The sequence below is a fragment of the Ambystoma mexicanum genome, chromosome 9 (genome assembly GCF_040938575.1).
Source record: "Ambystoma mexicanum isolate Mex_15411 chromosome 9, UKY_AmexF1_1, whole genome shotgun sequence".
Taxonomy (NCBI): Eukaryota; Metazoa; Chordata; class Amphibia; order Caudata; family Ambystomatidae; genus Ambystoma; species Ambystoma mexicanum.
The window spans coordinates 1,317,604,585-1,317,626,412 of NC_090931.1; the positions used below are offsets into that span (position 1 = coordinate 1,317,604,585).

At 48.2% G+C, this 21,828-nt stretch overlaps 1 pseudogene; it reads left to right on the forward strand.

Moving 5' to 3' along the window:
• The window catches only part of LOC138487459 (zinc finger protein 84-like), a 54,415-nt pseudogene that overhangs the window by 11,870 nt on the left and 20,717 nt on the right, over window positions 1-21,828 (forward strand).

The following is a 21,828-nucleotide window of genomic DNA, read 5'->3' on the forward strand; positions in this document are numbered from 1 at the left end:
GATCGGTGGCACATAGCAAGCTTGGACATTGTCATGCTCAAAATCACACCGAGCAAATGAACCTAGAAATAGAGTTTTTAACAGCAATCAGCACAGTTTTAGCAATGCAGCTCTATGACTCTTTCTAACACCACAATGTTGGCATGTAGCTCATTCCACATCTGATAAAGTTTACTGAAAATGTGAAAAAGAATGCACAACACTAGCTAGAGTTAATCTTCCCACAGAAGGTGTACGCTTTAAAACACCTTTAGAAGTGAACACATGTTCGCACTCAAGGGGAGGGGATGTAGGTTCACTTATTTGCTGTATTACCAGGAGAGTTGCTTTGTAATCTGAGCTTTCCAGTTGACCACTGTAATCCTGTCAAAATCACTGACAAGCCAGTTCTAGGGCAAGGTGGTATCATGTAGGGCAGTGCTGTCCAATGCCAGGCTTTCTAGGGCCAGAACTCTGATGGGGTTTCACGATATGCCTCATTAATATTCATGAGAAGAAATGTGCATAAATTCACATTCATTGTATTTTCTTTTTTTTTTTTAGATTTGTAAAGCGTACAGTCAAGGGGCATCGAGACGCTGTTGCAAGAAAGTGTCTTAGTTACAAGGATGATTGCTTTGCTCAGGGTTACAGAGAGCGTGGGTCCTAGCAGGCAAAGAACGTTACATAGGTGATTGTATGTTACATATAATCATACATTTAGCAGTGAAGGATACATAGCATGAAGAGAAGTAGCATACAGCACTGGCAAAGAAGCGGGGCCAGTCGGCCACCGTTTATACAAACAACAGAGTTTTGATAGCTTCCCGGAAGGCTATGTGCGAGTCAATACTTCTGAGGTGGGGTGGTAAGGAGCTCCAGTGGGTCGCGGCCATGACAGGGAAGCTGCAGCCACCTGCGCGAGTCCTAAGGCTCTTAGGAATGGTGATTCGGTTGATGTATGCGGTTCTGGTGGGCCTGTCTGTGGTCAGTTTGCCAATTTTCTGTGATAAGAACAGGGGTGCAGTGTTATGTATACATTTGTGCGTGAGGTCGAGAGTTTTGAATATGATGCGTTCCTTAATGGGGAGCCAATGGACCAGTTTCCTGGTTGCTGAAATGTGGTCCCTTTTGGATATGCCGGTGGCAGCTCTGAGGGCATTGCTTTGGATAGTCTGCAGTTTTCTGATGTTGTTAGCGGAGGTGCCTGCTAGGAGGGCATTGCAGTAATCAAGCAGAGACCCGATTATTGCTCTCGCTATGGTAATGAAGTTCTGCTCTGACAGGAAAGGTCTAGCTGCATTGAGCAATTTCGAGTGGTAGGCCGCAGCAGATGCTATAGCGTTAACCTGTCTGATCATCGAGAGGTTGGAGTCTAAGTAGACCCCCAAGGTTTTAACTACCTGGGAGATGGTGATTGGAGTGTTGTCGATTGTGAAGGGGCAGTACTGTTCGTTGAGTTTCTTTAGGGTTGCAGGTGATCCAATAAGTAGTAATTCGTTTTTGTCTACGTTAAGGCACAACCAGTTTTCTGCCATCCAGGTTTGAATCGTGGAGTAAATGGAGTTGAGGGTTTCCATGTCGGACACATAGTCGCTGGTGGGTGGGGGATGAAGTTCTGTGTGTCATCATCATAGTTTGTATATGTGATGCCTAGCGCGCCCAGAAAGTTGAATAGTGGCCTCATGACCCTGTTGTAGAGGGTAGGTGAAATGCACGAGCCCTGTGGGACTCTGCATTTGATAGGATTAGGGTGGGCACAAGCTTGGTCAGAGAAAACGTTCATAACTCTTTCTTGGAGAAAGGATGTGATCCAGGCTGTAGCGTTATACCAATGTATGCAAATCTATCTCATGAATAGTTATGGGGTATCCTGAACATCCAACATGGATCTGACCTTGGAGGCCTGGAGTTGGACAACCCTGATATAGGGTATCAGATGTCTCATATCAGTCAAACTGGCAGCATTTAAGGGCCTACCCATATCAAGGGAAGGAAAGGAAAAACAAGGAAAAACGTGACTTTGCCTAGGGCACCAAATATTTTTGCATCGGTTTTGCTGCCTGAAATGACTTTCAACCCTGCATGGCTGAGAGTGGGGTCCTCCTTCCTCCGCCAAAATATATGGATCCGGCATCGCTTGCGCTGTGATGCTGCATCATCCTAGCTGACTGATTGGCCAGTGGGGACACATGGGAGCTGTGTGCTTGCTGCACGGCACATGCTCAGGTTCGCCCAAGCATGCATGCCAGCACACCTATCTCACTTTGGAGGTCCTTATGCTGTCCTTCTTATTTCTTTGCATTCTGGGACTTGCCATTTTGATTTTTCCATGAGAAAGCTGCAACTGTAAATTCTGGTATGCAGAGAGGAAAATATTGCTGGCTTACCATCTCCCAAATGATTAGGGGTTGTCCAAGCTGCCGCAGGGGGCACTAGAGGGACATCCCACATAGCGGGACACCCCTCTGGCCACCCCACCCCTCTACAGGGTCTATACACCCCTCCCGCAGGAAGGGGGGGAAACAGTTCTCAAGACACGAGCTTCCGGCTTGCCCTGGGGACTGCTTATAAGCGGGGAGGGACTGGAGCCCAGTCTCTTTCCAGTACCTCCCCAGCTTGAATTTGTGAATTCAAGGACGCCCGTTTGTGGTCACCCGTGTTGTGGTACCTCTACGCAGTGGGGATCAAATGGTAGGTTACTGAACCGCTGCCGTCATGGCATGCGTATGGAGCGGGACATGCCGGGGGCGGTCTATACGGGCCCAGGGGGAGAGAGGATAAGGGGGAATACACCTGAGCTGTGCTCGGTGCTTGATGTTGATTTTACAGCTGGCGGGTTATTACCGTGGACTGTGAAGGATTATGTGAATAGGCGTACGTACACACATATATGTATACATCCATGGACGGCCGCCATGTTGCATGGGTGGTTGTGTGCAATTTTTAATTTCGGTGCCACAAGGCTTTCAATGGCGCTTGATGTACATGTGGCATTACTTTGTGGAATGGGTATTCAACCATGGACGGCCGCCGTGCCGCATGGGCTGCTGTAATTGGTTTTTGGACAGCCGCCGTGCCGCATGGGTTGCTGGTTTTTTGTTTTTGGATTATGGCGCTGCAAGTCTGAATAGCGCTGCAAGGAGGGGGATCACGCGTTGGATGTATTGCATGGCATGCTTATAAAGGTATTCACCCATGGACGGCCGCCGTGCCGCATGGGTTGCTGTCTGGTTCTTTTGAATGATAGCGCTGCAAGGCTGGGGATCACGCGCGGGATGTATTGCATTGCATGCTTATATAGGTATTCACCCATGGACGGCCGGCGTGCCGCATGGGTTGCTGTCTGGTTCTTTTGAATGATAGCGCTGCAAGGCTGGGGATCACGCGCGGGATGTATTGCATTGCATGCTTATATAGGTATTCACCCATGGACGGCCGGCGTGCCGCATGGGTTGCTGTCTGGTTCTTTTGAATGATAGCGCTGCAAGGCTGGGGATCACGCGCGGGATGTATTGCATTGCATGCTTATATAGGTATTCACCCATGGACGGCCGGCGTGCCGCATGGGTTTCTGTCTGGTTCTTTTGAATGATAGCGCTGCAGGGCTGGGGATCACGCGCGGGATGTATTGCATTGCATGCTTATATAGGTATTCACCCATGGACGGCCGGCGTGCCGCATGGGTTGCTGTCTGGTTCTTTTGAATGATAGCGCTGCAAGGCTGGGGATCACGCGCGGGATGTATTGCATTGCATGCTTATATAGGTATTCACCCATGGACGGCCGGCGTGCCGCATGGGTTGCTGTCTGGTTCTTTTGAATGATAGCGCTGCAAGGCTGGGGATCACGCGCGGGATGTATTGCATTGCATGCTTATATAGGTATTCACCCATGGACGGCCGGCGTGCCGCATGGGTTGCTGTCTGGTTCTTTTGAATGATAGCGCTGCAAGGCTGGGGATCACGCGCGGGATGTATTGCATTGCATGCTTATATAGGTATTCACCCATGGACGGCCGGCGTGCCGCATGGGTTGCTGTCTGGTTCTTTTGAATGATAGCGCTGCAAGGCTGGGGATCACACGCGGGATGTATTGCATTGCATGCTTATCTAGGTATTCACCCATGGACGGCCGGCGTGCCGCATGGGTTGCTGTCTGGTTCTTTTGAATGATAGCGCTGCAAGGCTGGGGATCACGCGTGGGATGTATTGCATTGCATGCTTATATAGGTATTCACCCATGGACGGCCGGCGTGCCGCATGGGTTGCTGTCTGGTTCTTTTGAATGATAGCGCTGCAAGGCTGGGGATCACGCGTGGGATGTATTGCATTGCATGCTTATATAGGTATTCACCCATGGACGGCCGGCGTGCCGCATGGGTTGCTGTCTGGTTCTTTTGAATGATAGCGCTGCAAGGCTGGGGATCACGCGCGGGATGTATTGCATTGCATGCTTATATAGGTATTCACCCATGGACGGCCGGCGTGCCGCATGGGTTGCTGTCTGGTTCTTTTGAATGATAGCGCTGCAAGGCTGGGGATCACGCGTGGGATGTATTGCATTGCATGCTTATATAGGTATTCACCCATGGACGGCCGGCGTGCCGCATGGGTTGCTGTCTGGTTCTTTTGAATGATAGCGCTGCAAGGCTGGGGATCACGCGCGGGATGTATTGCATTGCATGCTTATATAGGTATTCACCCATGGACGGCCGGCGTGCCGCATGGGTTGCTGTCTGGTTCTTTTGAATGATAGCGCTGCAAGGCTGGGGATCACGCGCGGGATGTATTGCATTGCATGCTTATATAGGTATTCACCCATGGACGGCCGGCGTGCCGCATGGGTTGCTGTTTGTGGTCTGTAATGGTAGTATAAAGAGTTTTGATCAAGTCGCTTCGTTACTGAGGTTAAGGCGGTTCTGTCTGCAGGAAATGTCATTGCCCAAGGACGGACAGCGGCCTCATGGGCTGCTTTGTCTTACTTGGATTTACGGGGGTTGCCACATGTTTAAGTCGGGGACCACAACTATGATGGTAGTTTTGAATTAGTTCCCCTCCCCTTTTTGTCCTGCACACGTTGCTCCTCCTTCCTGCGTAGGGTATCAGCAGGGATTAGGCTGAAGGGTAAGGCATGCGCAGGGTTTTGGGGGCCACCGCGATAGTGGCATGTTGAAGTTAATGGAACTGGGGCCTGGCTCACAGCATGGGTCGTTGTAAAAATGTTGCCGGCAATGGCCGCTACGCAACACGTGGTATGTAGCATTTTCACCAGCTCTTGCCCGAAAACGAGTGAATGGGGAAAGGGGGCCTTCTTACTCCATGTATGTCGAATATGTGCCCTATAAAGCGCTTTGGATTAAGGCGCTATATAAATAACAAATCAGTATCCCGGTGCTAGTCTAAACTGTGTGCGAGGGCAATGGTTTGGTGCTAGGTGCCCCCGGGTGCATTTATGATGCCGTTTTTTACTTTCACTGCCTTGTTAAGTGCCACGCAACGCGGGGAACGGAGCAATTTTGTTGTTGTTTTGTTTGTGGAAAGGGAGGATTCTTACTCCATAAACACCGCAAGCATTGTGCACATCACCGTTGTTTGTCCAGAATGTTTGGAAGGGCAGGGATGCAAATGGAATTATTTGGCGCCAGTTGCCCCATGATGGATTGTGGATTATGGCGAGTATATTTGCTATTTCACTAAGTTTACTGCAATACGCATATGGCTGAATTTAACTGAGTGACGGCCAACGGGCCCCCGTGCTTGCATATGTTAGGATGAGTTGGAGACTAGAGTGATTCGCTAGGGCCGCATCGCTCTTGGAAACAAGCAGGGGAGTTGCTAGGTCTGGAAAAGACCCGGGGCTAAGCTGATGTCAGAACTGTTGGGACTGGGGGCTAGCTAGCCTTTTGGCTGTAGCTCCTGAGATTCTATCCGGGGCTACAACCAAAAGATCAGGGGCTATAGCCCCCTTAGCCCCCCCCTAGCAACGCCCCTGGAAACAAGACAGCGCAGATCGGCAAAGGTCAGACAGTGAACAGAACACACTTTTCTGCTTACCAGACAAAAGGAACGTGTCTGATTTAAAGTCCGGGTTTGTTGGGGTGAAGGACGACTAAAAGAAGTACGGGTTGCCGCTATTCGGACGGTTAGCCTGTTTAAATTGATTCGGGGAGTTGGGAGGGGGGCACAGGTGTGAGAAAAAGGAACACCATGGGGAAAGCATTGTTGGACAAAATATGAAGTAACCTGCTTTAATTTTGTGTCAAACAGGTTTAGTCCATCTGGAAAGAGTACTTGTGTACGGTGAAGAGAGCCTATTTATCGGTAAGGTCGATTGTCTTTTACGTAATTGCACTCCCCTTACAACAGCTAAGAAAGGTGGGCAGGGTACATAGCAAACCACAAGGCCTTTTTTGCCCAACTAACAAAGAGGGCTTCGGGTAACGAGGACTGAAGGTCAAGGCTGAACCTTGGTAAGGGGCGGGAAGCAACAGAGCAATATACAATAATTGACGGTTTCCTTTTTCACCCAAGTACAGGTTTATACATGTCTCAGTTAGGGTCACCAGACATGTTTTCATGTGTTGAAATAGTTTTGAACACCTCGGGCGACGAATTGGAGGATGAGGCCAGATTGATTGCGCAGTTCCAAGAACAGATGCGACAGAGGGAGAAGGACTGGGCAGAGAAAATGTTGGAAGGGGGGCAAGGACTGCTCCCTCACCAGCAGATTGTACAGGCACAGGTGTTTGTGGTTCCCGACACACCACCGCCTACCGAGGAACCTGCAGCTTTGACTCTGGAAACTAAGAGGCCGACACGGGGTGCAAGAGGTAAGGCTGTGACAGTGTTGCCTGTTGATGATGTATCGCAACTGCAACCGGGGTGCTGGTTCAGAGGGCACCAACACCAAAGAAACAGCCAGCTAGAAAGAGCAGGGCTAAGCAGCCAGTGGCCAGCCCACGAGGGGATGTTACGCCACAGGCAACCATTGTGGGGGTTAACCTACCACAGAACATACAGGCCCCCCTTTCTCCCCCGGCATGTACTTTATCTCCCCTGGCCCCATCCAGCAATGATTTATTGAGTTCACTTCCGGGTGTTATGGCGGGAATGAGTGAGAAAATGAATGAGACTTTAGGGGAAATGTTGAAATTACTAAGGGCATCGGTTTTACCTGCGCCAACTACACCCAGCACGGTATTGGGGGAAGTGTGGGGAACACCACCACGGCCGCCGGCAGTCATTGGGACCAGTGGGACACCGGCTGGACTCCCCCAACCTAGTCCACTGGCTTTGCAGAACCAAACTATTTTCGGGGGCACAGGGTTACAAGTGCTAGCCGGAAAAAGTGTGGGTGCCTCTGGATCAGAGCTAGGCCAGCAGTCTGGAGGCAGGGCAGGTGACAAAGCTGAGAACAGCACTACAGGTACAGTCATAAGTGGAGTCGCCTTTGTACCGCCAGCAGCAACACCTGCCCCAATGGCTACCCAGTTGCCAGTGGGAGCAGGGGTCCCAACCACCAAGGCGAATGCACCTAGCGGTGGGGGAGCTGAGGGTACTATCCATCGGGTTGCAATCGCGCCCTTAATAACTGACAGTTCTGCATCAGCATGGAATATCCCTTTGGAATTTAAGCAGAGTATTTGGGCAAGGGAGCAATTTGACATTTTTTGCATATTAGAAACTGAAAATGCAGGCCCAGATTTTAACCTTAGCAGGGAGGAGGACAAGAAAAGGCAGAGGAGGGCCAAGCCAGAAGAGAATATACAGAATTGGGAATTAGCTTTTGACCTCTTGTCAGCAGTGTGGCTAGAAAAATTCCCTACCAATGGCCAGGCGTTGATCACATACAAAAGGGGGATTACGATGGAATATAGGCAATATGGGACCACGGGTTGGATCGACTATGATAGAGCATTTAGGAGGAAAATGGCCTTAGTACCAGAAATGACTTGGGATCAGAAGGATATGGAGGCATGGGTAGCCTTCATGGGAGGTAAGAATAGGACCAGCAGGCCTAATGATGAGCTGTATAAAGGATCTAAGAAGCCATGGTATACAAAGGGGAGCACAATAAGAAGAATGAATGGCGGCCCTTTCAATCACCCCCCCAGGACAAAAAGGGGGGGATTGAGCACGCAAGGGCCTATGGCAGGTAAGGCATGTCGATCATTCAACAAAGGGTCCTGCACTTGGGGGCCCAGGTGCAAGTTTCCCCATCAGTGTTTCAAGTGTGGAGGTAGCCACCCTATCACGTCCTACTTTAAGACAGAGGGTGCTCCAAGGGCAGGGGGACAGCATAAAGGGGGCCAGTAACGGGGGGCTGGGGATGTGCCCATGCCCAGTGGACAAAGGGGTGCTCTGGGAATTCTTGCAGGAGTATCCAAGAGGGGGGATGGGGATTTGTTCTGGGAAGGTTTTTCTGAGGGGTTTAAGATCCCCTATGGGGGTCCCTTGACAGGGCGGATAGCAAGGAACCTGCCGTCTGCACTCATCCAACCCCAGGTGGTGACACAAAAAATTGGCAAGGAGTTGGAATTGACCGGGTGGCAGGCCCCTTCCCCAACCCCCCCTTCCTAACTGTATTATCTCACCCCTTGGAATTGTGCCCAAAAAAGAGAAAGGCAAGTTTAGGCTAATCCACCACCTGTCCTACCCAAAAGGAGACTCAGTGAATGACTGGCTGGACCAGGACCGGTGCTTAGTAAACTATGCCTCATTCGATCAGGCCATGCTGATGGTCGCTGCCACAGGGTGGCGGGCACTCCTAGCAAAGGTGGATATTGAGTCCACCTGGATAGCTTTCATTTGTTGGGGTTTCATTGGGAGGGGCAGTTCTATGTGGAGAAATGCATGCCAATGGGTTGCTCAATTTCTTGTGCTTATTTTGAGGCATTTAGCACTTTTCTAGAGTGAGCAGCATGCAAGGTGGAAAGAAGGGGCGGCGACATGATCCATTATCTTGATGACTTCATGTTTATGGGTCAGGAGGGATCCAAGGATTGTGGGCTCGCATTAACTTCATTTCAGAGGTTGATGGGCAGGAGGGTTGTTCCACTGGCACCTGAGAAAACACAGGGACCCACAGAGGTGCTGTGGTGGGGATTGAGATAGATACCAGGAAGGGGTCTTGCAGGCTGCCACTAGAGAAGGTGTCTCAGCTGATTGAGGAAATAGAGTCTGCTTTAGCAAAAGACAGGACCACATTGGTAAGGGTGCAGCAACTGTTGGGAAAGTTGAACTTCGCAGCCAAGGTTATCCCGGCGGGGAGGGTCTTCGCCCGCAGGTTAGCCAGGGCCACAGCGGGGGTAACACTGCCCCACCACCACATCCACCTGGGGGCAGGTTTGAAGGAGGATTTGCGCATGTGGCGGGCATTTCTCACTGATTTCATTTGGGTACTGTTGTGGAGGAGCCCCTGGCAAACCAGCAAGAAACTGCAGCTGTACTCCGATGCTTCAGGAAGTGAAGGTTTCGGGGTTATTCTGGGCCAGGAGTGGTGTGCCCAGAGATGGCCAGGGTAGTGGCACAAGAAGGGCAGGAGTAAGAACATAATGGCTTTGGAGCTATTTCCCATTGTCCTGGCTCTAACGCTGTGGCCCAGGCAACCGGGCAACAGCAGGGTAGGTTTCTGGTGCGATAACAAAGCTGTGGTTCAGGCCATTAACTTGCAGTCTGCCTCTTTCCCGGCGGTGTTGAGCCTACTCAGGAGACTGGTGGAGGCATGTTTAAGAAGGAACATTGAATTCAGGGCACGGCATGTACAGGCTGTTGTAAACGTGGCTGCTGATGCTCTTTCTCGATTTCAGTGGTGCAAGTTCCGGGCAGCACACCCAACTGCAAAGATGGAGGGAGTGGCGTTCAGGGACGAATGGTGGCAGCTAGTGACGTGGACCAGGGGCTCTGGAAATTGGGGGAGCGATCGCTCACACCAGGCGTTAGATCCCGGTACCGGCAGTGCTACGGTAAGTTTATCTGCATGATTGAGGGTCAAGAAATTGCAGGAGTTTCCCTGGAAGAACAAGTACGGGCATTTGTTGTCTGGGCTAATAGTAACGGTAAGAGCAGGTGTTGGGCAACGGGCCACCTAGCGGCCATTGCTTTCCATTGCAAATTGCAAGGGTTGTGTGATCCTACCAAAGGGTTTGTGGTGCGCACAGCCTTGAAGGGATGGGGCAGGGTGGAGGGGCCCAAACAGGACACTCGGAAACCCATTAGCTTTGAATTGCTTGAGAAATTACTGGGTGCACTGCCTGAGATATGTTTTGATGGTTTCAAGGTGGCACTGCTCAGGGCAGCATTTTCACTGGCATTCTTTGGGGCCTTTAGGATCAGTGAACTGGTGGCAGCAGGAAAGGGAGATCTCTCTGGTAGGGCTCTGGCATTGGGTGATGTACAGTTCAGGCCAGAGGAAGACAAGTGGGTCTTAACAATAAAACTGCGCTTCTGTAAGACAGACCAAAGCGGAAGAGGGAAGCTTGTGGTGCTTCGCCAATCCAGCAGCAGCAGCTGTTGCCCAGTCACTTTGTTAAGAACGTAAATGTCGGTGAGAGCCCAGCATCCAGGCCCCCTCCCAATGCACGAGGACGGCACTCCACTCACCAACTATCAGTTTAGGAAGATTTTATCAACCACCTTGGGGGCAGTAGGGGTTAAGGGGCAGGCCTGGTCCTCTCACAGTTTTCGTAAAGGTGCAGCCACTTCTGCCTTTTTACAGGGCATGCCTGGCCCTGCCATTCATAAAATAGGGAGATGGCAGTCAAAGCGCTTCCAGCTTTATGTGAGGCCACCGGAGACCAGGCAATCCGGGTCAGGTGGGACATAAGGGGGACCTGCTGCATCAACAAATGGACAGATTTGAAGTTGTTTTTTCCCGTTTGTTTGCTCTGACCAAATAATAATTTAATAATTTTGTACCCGCAGATGAGAGCGTATGGATAGTAGGCCATTCTTTTATAACACGGGCGGTGGCCGCGGCCCGCCAATGGCACCTGGGCCTCAACCTGGGAATGGAAAGGAACAAGGTGGTCTGGCTAGGCATGTCAGGAATGTGGTGGCACTCATTGTTACCTGAGGTGCACAGACGGTTGCAGTGGAAGCCTGCGCCCAGGGTGCTGGTGGTGCATCTAGGTGGCAATGACCTGGCCATTATGGGAAGAGGGCGATTGTGGGCCCAAATACAGGTCTGCCTCCGTGCCCTGGCACAGGAGTTGCCGGGCACCAAAATCATCTGGTCAGAGGTGGTGCCCAGGCTGCAATGGCAGGGGACGTTCTCGCACAGGGGTATGGAGAAGTCCTGACGCAGGCTCAACAAGGGGATTGAGAGGTTTGCAAAGGCAGAGGGGTTTGGTTTCGTGAGGCACACTTGCCTGAATACGCTTCCTTCCCACTATGCGACGGACGGAGTACATCTGTCGAATAAAGGGAACGATCTGTTCCTCACGGCCATCCTGGGGGCCCTGCTGAAAGCTGGGTGCAGCTAGTAACATGGTAAGTTTGAATGGAGGATGTGGGCATTGTGGGCGGCGGAGGGGCCACCCCCAAACCGTGGCGGAGTTCGGGGCAGTCCTAGCCAGGGAGGAGAGTACGCCGCGGCTTGAACCGTGGGCAGGTTTCCCGAAGGCCGCACGCGAGCCAAAATCGGACGAAGGGCACTGAGTCCCTTAGGGACACTTGAGATTCCTCACCTTCAAGATTCAGTGGCCCAAGGAGGAAGTACTCCATGCAGTACAAAGCTGGAGCCCATGTCCGGTGCCTTGCGGAAACCAGGGGCGGCAAGGGGACACCGAGAACATTCAGCAGTAGAACTTTGCCCTGCTTTGGGGCCACTTCGAAAGTATGGTTGTGAACCATGATGTTTGTGGGCTGGGACTGCCCCTGTGTTGTATGCTCCAATAAATTGTGACCTGTTGTTTCCAAAATGTAAAACCAGTGTCTGTCTTTTGTAGTTAGTATGTAGGTCCCTAGGTATGTTTCTTCCTCACAACAAGAGGGGGGGTGGTCAATGGGGGCTGACACTGCTATGTGCCACGAATGCCTGAGGCCCCAGTGGGGGCGTGTCCAATTTGGGTGAACGTTCCTAATAAGTAACAGTTTGTCATTGCTGGTGTGACTAAGCGGTCGATGGCCGCTTCTGGGACAATGGGATTGGGCCTGTAAAATCCTGCCAATGAGTGAGGGCTCCAAAACCCATCATCGTATACTAATAGTGTCTGAAATGGGAGAAGACTTAGTCAAGTGGTGAAACATTTCCAGAGATTTCAATGAGGTGTACATGTGGCGCTGGTCAGTGCTTCATTTGTGGGGATGTTTGCCGGAGCTCAGCCCTGGCACTTATTGTCTCAGACTCTGATTGATAATGATGTGGTATTTTGGCAACTTTATTATTGTAATTGCTAGTCACATAATAAACATTTATAGAATCAGCAAAATGTAAATAATGATTGTGTTTAAAGATAAACAAACATTTGTCTCATGTTAAGACACAACAAGTATGTTATTTTATGTAGATAAAGTGGGTTTACTCCTGGTTATCTTGCTTGAAATTTCTGAATTTTTTTTTCTAACACGGTAGTTGATGCGATGCAGGTTCGCTTTTATTGGTGGTATTCTGAGTGGTTTTTCTCAATACAATGGTGAGTGTTTGGAAACACTACTTTGGCATTTGTGCGCTAATTCGGTCAGCCAACACGTGTTTCGACCCGGAGGGTCTTTCTCGAGGCATGTGAACAATGCTGTGAGCCCCAAGTGGGGTCCTGGTAACGTTTGTAGTGGCTGTCCTTGGGGTAGTCTTGGCTCCTGTTGGGCCCTATGTGCGAGTCCAGTCTCGTCCTGTGTTGCTACACTGCGGCTCCTGTAAATAATGATTGTGTTTAAAGATAAACAAACATTTGTCTCATGTCAAGACACAACGAGTATGTTATTTTATGTGTATGTTGATTGGTATTTGTAACTCACGCATTTGCCGTAGTGACCGGGTACATCAATCAACCACAATAAGCCGGTGGAAGTGTGTTGACAGCATGGGCAGAAGCCATGAGTGGTGGCAAATTGTGGGTGGGGCAGCTCTGACGTGTCACAGGCGTGTTAGCACATATTTGAACACCAGCACTTATTTTTTTGACAAAGTAAGCACTGGCACTGTTACACTCAATACAATATTGCTGAAATTATTCTGGGGTGCGTCAGGGACAGCAGGTTTCAAGCTATTTCTGGAGAATGAATGGCGTGCGGCTGAATGAGCCTGAGGTTTGAAAAAGTGGATTTGGAATTGCTTTCTCAGAAAATCTGTCAACATTGGCAATAAGCCTCCAGGGCCAAGGAACTCAGCAAAAAGGAAGTGATAGTTAACATTGACAATGAAGCAGCATTAGACACTTACAACAACCAATAAAGAATCCAGGAGCTGTATAATATTAATGACAGTGGCATTTTCGAGTTTAAAATCTATTGTTGTTGCTAAAACAAGACACACTTCTAGCATTGAAATGGAGCATAACAGATGCATTGATTCCTTCAATGGTCTTTCAGATAGGGCCGACTCTGGGCGCTTTATAGCACAGCGGTAAGAGCAGATAAACAAGCTGGGACTGGTTTTGCATAATCAGAAACTAACTATGGGTGAATAACATTCCCACGGTGTCACTTTATGGTGTGATGACATCATCAATATGTCCACAAATGAAATAGTTAAATCTGCTATGTCTTTGGGCCCGGGGGATAGCTCATGGGCAATGCGCTTGTCTTGGAAATAAGACATAGCAACACAGGTTCACATCCCGTGCTTTCGCTTAGAGATTGGTCCTTGCTATTAAGGGTGTTATAAGAGAACAATTACAATTAATTATGGATGCATTTATACATGTAATGTCTCAGATAAAGTATATGTTCAGTCCCTAACAACGTTTATTTGAAGTCAATTGTGTGTCAAAGACTTTGCTATTAATAGGACATAGGTCCAATTACAGCACTAGTGTTATATGTTCAGAACATCATTATTTTTTTATGTTTATTATCTGTTCCAGGTGCAATCATTTGACTGAAGTTGTGAAATGTGCAATATAATTTAGCATTTACGCTACAAACCCTCAGGTATCAGAGCGCTGCTTATTTTTACCCACAGTGTGTGGTGCTCATTTATCGACCTCGGAAGGATGAAAGGCTGATTTTGGTCCTGCCGGGATTCGAACCTGCGTCAGCAGCCTAGGCTCTACTCGCTGTGATATCGGACTGCAATGCAGATAAATCAACCATCATCACCAGACACAAGCGCTAGAGTCCTATAGACTTTCATATGTGTTTGTTGTGTCAACGCCAATAAAAGCAGGCTTTCGTTCACGCGGTATGAATTCCAAATGAGTGTGACTACAGTGATTGTAAACACCTTGCAGAACACTTCCAAAATACAATTGCAGAAGAAATAAACCAATTCAATACAAGGTGGTATCGGTCCTGTTACAAGAAGTGCACACACAAGTTAGAAAAGCAACTGGCAGGACATAAAGATGCAGGCAAGAGATAACTGATCAGGAGTTTCCTTGTACAAGCTTCCAAAGTACTGATGTGCATTTACACAAGAAGCCTTCTTCGTTTGTGATAGAGCTGACACCATCTATTGCACACTGTTTACCCTGAAGATGCAGGTCAGATGATGACTCATGCTGTTCCATTGAGTCAAAATAGCCAAAGGAAACTGAAGTTCAGTGGGTGCCTCAATCCAAAAGATGTTCATGCATATGACTTCGTATAAATGTACACAATATGTTAAACGTGCATACGCTTAAAATTTACAAAATGTGTTACAAGGTGTAGAAAAACCTCCTGCAACAGCACTGACTGTGCCAGAATAAGCAAGTCAACTAGAATTAATTGACTATTAATTAAATGCCCCTTTGAAAAGAAAGGTTGTCACAATAGCAGGTGGCGAGTGACACTTGCAGGAAATCTGTTACACAAAAGGTGTACAAAAGGAAGAAAAAATACTTTTTTGAAACCTCCCTTTCTGAGATGAAAGTAGTATTCATCAATCCTGTCTCCAAGAATCAATCACAGACCTATTTCCTTGAACTCAGTGAGCAATGCTGTGCTTTTACATGCAGAAGCAAGTCCCAACATAAACACAAGGATGTGACATTACTTTGAAAAAACATCTTGGCAGAAGGCAAGTTCCATCATGCAGGACAAAGCTACAAAAGCTACATCACAGGAAATGTTATCGCTTTTCAAATGGTGTATGAGTGAAAAGGAATGTTCGATAGCATGCAGGTTCAAATGACCCATGTGCCGCAAGCTCTCTTGAACAGAAAAGCAGGGCTCCTGTGGTGCCTTAACATCAATAAAGTTAAGACACACTTGCAAACTTTGAGAGATCTGCAACCGTTGGCTATGCAGAGGTTTGGGCCCACAACTACCATCAACCCCAGCCAGATTAGTCAATGGTGAGGGATCGTGGGAGTCGCAGTGCAGAACATCTGGAGAGCTGCAGGATGTCGACTTGTGGATCTCACAGCAGTTTCATGGTGCAGTTTATCCATGGCTTGGGTTCCTCAATCGACTATAATAAAGTTCTCTGACTTGAGGCAACTTTAGCTAATGAGGTTCTCTGCTGCATGGAAGAAAATAGAGAAGTAAATGTACCACTGAAGCTTGTGAAAGAAAGGTTTATGTACTGTGCCGCAGATAACTTGGACTTCCTTGAGGACATACCTGACAGAGAGGGAACCCTTCATGCATCTGTGATAATAGTAGACTGCAAGGCTGCAATGCTCCTCATAGCTATGGTTGTTAGGTATCTAACATCTGTACAAAGGAGTGTGGGATACAGCACGTCTCCAGTGGCATGCAATAATGGAAAAACATTGTCTAGCATCCAAAGAAGGGGGAATGGAAGAGAATGCTGCATTGGTAATTCAATGGATGAAGGGTGCCCAATTGCCCCAGACTTGTTGGCATGCCTTCATTGGAAGATTAACACGTTTTCTCTTTCTTAGGAAGGAAGCATTTCGGAGGAAACCATTTTGGTGAGAGACCTATATGCTGAGGTGGCCATCACATCATCCAATGGCACAAATGGAGATGTCATCTGGAAAGGGTCAGGATTCAATGTAATTAGGTTGGGGTGCACTGATAAGAAAGGGGGATGAGTTGGGGACCCTTGCCTCTGATCCTTTCATAGCTGGGGAGGATTGGGCCTGGGTCAGAATTGTTATTAAGAGTAAAATGTCTTGTTGCACAAGACAAGGCTCAGAAGGTGCACAACATTCATATGTGGGACATACGAAGGCGCTGGCCGGGGACCAGTTTGACTTGGACATGGACATGGCCACTGCAAGATGAGCAGCGAGAGCATGATAAGGATTGTGGGTATAACATGGTGAACAACAAAGTGACCAGAGATTTAGGGAACCTCTGTTTGGTGGAATTATGGGGGTCATATTATGGATGAAGACATTATATTTCAGGTAGGACCAATTTAATGTGTAATTTATAGGAGGAAACACATTCCTGGCAACATTGATTGTGGGGCACAAATATCCTTAACACTTAGGAGGCAACAGGAGAAGCCCATCTTGGAAGGGTTTGCTTGAGTGTCAGTGTATACCGAGATTAGGTGGAGATTCTTTCCAGAAAGATTAGTAAGGGGTTGTTACAACTTGCCTTGTAAGGTGGTTGTGAGTTGCGCTGCATTTGCTTGACATGGATGAGTGATGCCATGTAGAATGTTGGTGAGTGTGGAGGATACGTATATATCTATGGGATGTATAAAGTGTGTGAAAAAAACTGAGCGTGCTAAATGCAGAAGACACCCAGCGGGTTTACAGGTGGGCTGGGAGGTAGCACAGCATTTGAACTAAGTAGAGGGAGCAAGGAAGGACGAAGGCCCAGAGGGCGTGAAGTAGGGTTGAATATAGCGATCAGTGATTGGCAAAATGTTCTTTGAAGAGTTGGGTCCTAAGGAACTCCCAGGAGTGTTTTATTGTGTTATGTTAAATTGACTTATACCGAGCACTGTTACCATTAGCATGGTCTCCAGGCCCTCACATGGTCCTGTAAGGAAGTGAGTTTGGTAGGTTATTGATGGAAGAGGGAATGGGATAGAGGTTGTGCTTTTCTGTTGGTGCTTGTAGAACCAGGAGAAATTGGCATCTGTGCGGGTCTGTTTTCTAGGTGTGTTTGGATTGTGCGCACTGGGGTTATAGTGTCCAGAAGGATAATGTCCAGTGACTGGCATGTTTGTTTGCGGCAGTTAGTTCTGGTGGATGCGTGTGTTGTGTGTTTGTGTGAGGTGAGACTGGCCCGTTAGGTCATGTAAGGTGTGTGTGGTGTATTCTTGAGAGGAGTACGGAGCAGGGATGGTTACTGGTTTGCACTGTGCGTTTGTTTTATTGTTGGTTTCAGAATCTGTACTGTTATTGGATTATCTCGGATCTCTGGTGGTATTTCTGGCAGCGCCCGTTTTATGCTAATCACTGTGAGTTGAATAGCCAGGTTTTCTGTCGTTTTCTGAAGGTGAGGTGGTCTTCTGTTTCTGTTAGCTCATTCGGGATTGGGTTTTAAAGTTCCAGTTGGGAGCAGAGCTGTGTTTGTACTGCTTCTGTTTTTTTGGGGGATTCCATGCTGCATAGGTACATTTTCTGCGTGCAGACTTGGAGCCTCCACCAACAGCAATGAGCACCTAGAGCCATCCACACATTAATATAGTGACACCTCCTGGTAGCTGTCGAGAAGGGGGGGCACAAGTATAGTGCATGCTGGTGATCTTTCTAGGCCTCAGTTTAGGTTTTGTGATGTGTCACTAGGTCCACCAGTCCTGGTCAGGTATGGGGTCACAGTGTAATAATCCCCCTGATCCAGGAAAGGACAAGAGGGGAATGGGGGTGGCACCTTCTGGGTCCCAGTCCTGCTTTGGCTTGCTCCTCCCACCAAATAACCCTACAGAAAAGTATGCTTCCCCTGCCCAGTACACACTGTGGAAGCCCTATAGTTCATGTTTTGGTCCATAGCTCCACCATGGAAGCCAATATATTGGCTTTCCAGGGTGGGAACCTGGTGACCCCTGCCCATTAATTAATTCTTGGTCTTGGCCTAGTCCGTTTATAAATTGAGGAGAGACTGGGGATGGAGAGGGTGTAGACAGGGTGGATGGCTCTAGATCAGGCTGTCAGTTGTCCCAAGTGGGAGGGAGTTTACCTGATGTTATTTTGATGACAATTAGATGCATTTTTGCTCCCAACAACTCAGAGTGATTGGCTAAGACCAACCTAGGGAGGGCGGATGGAGGAAGATTAACCCAGAGAGCACTTTGGAGAGCTGATGACACCTTGAGGGACTTGGGCCTAGCGGCTGCTAGGGCTTGTGAGGAATCTGACCAGAGTCTAGACCCTGACATAGGGAGGGAGGGAGGGAAGGCCTTCCTTTCCCTCTCCAGGTTGTGTGTTTAAGTGCTCGCATCCCCCCACTCGGGAGGATCAAGCCTGGGGACTTGCATGTAGAGAGCAGAGTTTCCAGATGCCTGCCTAGACTAGAAAGAGTGCTATATTTTGGGAGAATCCTGTTAGCCAGCACTTTCTTCCCAGCTCTGCAGCCGTTTTTGTTTTTGGAGCAGAGAGAGTCCCTAAGTGGTTGGTCTTTGCCCTTGACTGTATAGTTGCTGCGAGAGAGTAAGACTTTGCCTGCCCTGCTAGGAATTCTATTGGACTTTATTTGGACATATTTCCAGAGACTAGGAACATTCTGTGGGGACCACACTTCCCCATTTCTGGGCGGTATTAACTGTTCAGGCACTGGGCGGTATTTATGCTTCCCTACCTTTGGATGTTTGCCTATACTGTCAGTATTCTTTGCAGTGGCAGAAATACCCATTTCATTACAAACTCTTTCCTTCTCCATTGGGAAAATCGCCTTGATCACCTTATTTTAATTTGTACATCCCAACTTCCCATTCTTCCGAAATAGTCCGTTTTTCTATTAGTTTTAAAAAGCAATAAGAAAGCATTATTTAAACATGCAGTCCGTCTGGCAGGGATATTTTGACATGTCATGTTGCATGTACATCCTGTGGAGCCCGTTGTGCCTCTTCAGTCAAAGTATATTTCCTGACCTTCAACCCCTGACCCATCTCATTGTCATTTCAGGTTTGGACGGTTTCAGCCAAACTGTTCTGGGGTCTGACCAAGGACAGCTGTATGTATGTATGTATGTATGTATGTATGTATGTATGTATGTATGTATTTTGTATTTTGTGCACATATTAGATCTCATGAAAGCCACATCTGCAGGTCCTTTTAACTCCCCATTCTTCAAAGGCTACTCCCCAATATCTTTGGGGGTTTTCCTCTGCAAGAGCAGGGAATACCAGCATCTGAAGTGTTGCAATTTGCCCAAAATTGGGAACTGAGAGTCCATCCTCTGGGGACAGTGATACCCCTACCCCGACCCCCACACACTATGCTGCAGAAGCTCCACAGTAAAGCCTGGTGAAACAGAGATTTCAGGAGGGGGAGGGGGGTAGCTCAGTGGCAACGCACTCGCCTTGGAAGTAAGAGGATGCAGAGGAACACAGGCATGACTCCCGGGTCAGGCTTAGAAATCTCTGGGTATTAGCCGCATTATAAATAAATAAAAATATGCTGCATGGAAATAAGCATGCAGCAATCCCGAAGTGCACACGTGTTTTCCCTGCGCAGGGCGGGCAGGTGGTCCCATGTTAGAAGTAGACAGTGCACACTATTACATTATGGAGAGGCTCATCTAGCTTGTTCCTTTCTTTGCATTGCTTTCTGGGGCTTGTAGTTTTGCATGTATCATTAATTAAAGTGCAAGGATTACAAGTCAGAGAATGTAAACCTTTGGTCCTTGTTTACAAAACACTGTCTATATTATGGGTGGTTTAAAAACAATGCAAGTGTCCAAATGCAAAAAGTGCGCCTATTGTTGAATGGACACTCTGGGTGAGCTCGTGTCGTTTGTGTGGCACAGAATGACCCCGTCAAAAAGTCCATGAGGGCTTTCAAAGACGGGAGACAATATACAACAATAAATTGTCCATATCAGATTATTTCAACAAGCACAATGAACGTGAGGATAGAGGAACTATCCTCACGATAGAGGAGCACAGGGTGCTCAAGATCACACATGCTCTCACAGGAATCAGCCATTATATGAAAACTTTCGGAATCTCTTGGACGTCATCTGGTCCTGATGTCACACTTACGTTGCTTGCCTGCTTTTCTCTAAGTGATGCTATTGTTTACGTCTGTGCTGTTTAGACATTTTGAATGCTCTTTCATTGTAATACGTGGTGATTTTTATAATGAGTCATACCTGGATGCTTCCAGTTTCCAAGTTCTTCTGTAATCAGTGTCAGTCAATAATTTGAGTACTCACTCGTGGTACTCAATGGGCCTCATTATAAGTCAGGCGGTAAGGGGTTAACGGCGCCGGTAAAGGTGCTGGCGCCGTCAACCCCGTACCGCCTGATTACGAGGTCCCCTCGCGGGACCCGCTCTTGACATCTGGTTTTACCAGACGTTTTACCAGACGTGCAGAGCGGGTCCTGCGAGGGAAAGAGAGGGAGCAAACAACGGGCCGCTCGTAATCGGCCCGTTGTTTGCTCCCTCTCCCATTCCCATTCCCATTCAGCCCTATAGGGGCTGAAATGGGAATGGGAATGTCCGGGCCGTGTTCCTGAAGGGAGGAATTACCGGGCCCTCCAAACTCGGAATGGCCCGGTAATTCCCCATTTTGGGAACCCGGACCCGATTTTGGCGGCAGCCATGCCGCCAATAGCGGCATGGCTACCGCCAAAGTCGTAATGACGGCCAATGTATTGACGTAAGAAGGATAAAGGGCAAAGTCGCCATATTGGCGTGTGGAAACCATGTCACGTGGGTTTGCAAGGGGAGCAAGTTGCACTTGAGCTGTGCGTCCTAAGTACATTATGAGCACTGCGCCCCCTGCCAGTCATTGCGATGATCGTTCTGCCAAACGACAAAGCTGATCTGATATGTTTTGCAGACAAGTGAACTTGATGGCATTGAAAATCGATGCAAGAAATGTACTTAACAGGATAATTCTATTGCGCTGATGTCTCGCTGCAGAGCAGGTTTAATCTAACAAAGCTAGGGACTAATGCAATGACAGCACTGGCACATCAGATGTGTGGTGCTGCTGAAGAAGTGCTGTTGCTTAACCCTCATGTCCCCTGTTCCGGTGCTGGAGAAGACTACCTCGGGCAAGACTGGGGCCAGATTACAGAAACTTTGTACCGGTGCAAGTGCAAGGTTTGCACAGTATTAGCACTGGGGCAAGGACTGCCCTATTTTTAAAAACACTGGGACACATTAAAAAACCATTGCACCTCGACAAGTGCAGTTTGGCCTATTAAAAGCACCAGGGCTAACATTGCCCTAGTGCTAAAAACGATACATTTTTGATGCATTCTTGCATCAGAGCAAAGTTTGCCCTATCGCTAATTCCATTCCGTATTAGCACTAGGGTAAACTGTGCACTGGTGCAAAATGTATCTTTTTTTGCACTAGGACATTTTTAGCCCTGGTGCTTTTAATATGCTAAACTGCACTTGTCGAGGTGCAATGGTTTTTTAATGTGTCCCACTCTTTTAAAAAATAGGGCAGAATTTGCACTAGTGCTAATACCGTGCAAACCTTGCACTTCACCGGTGCAACGTTTCTTTAATCTGTCTCCATAGAGACATCAACGAATGAGCCCATTGCTTTCTGGCTTTAGAAAAGGAGTATTGGGGCAAATCAGTAGGCATAGCCTTCTGAATAAAGAGCAATCATAGAAAATGCAAAACACTATCAATATTATGTTCTTTGTATGCTAG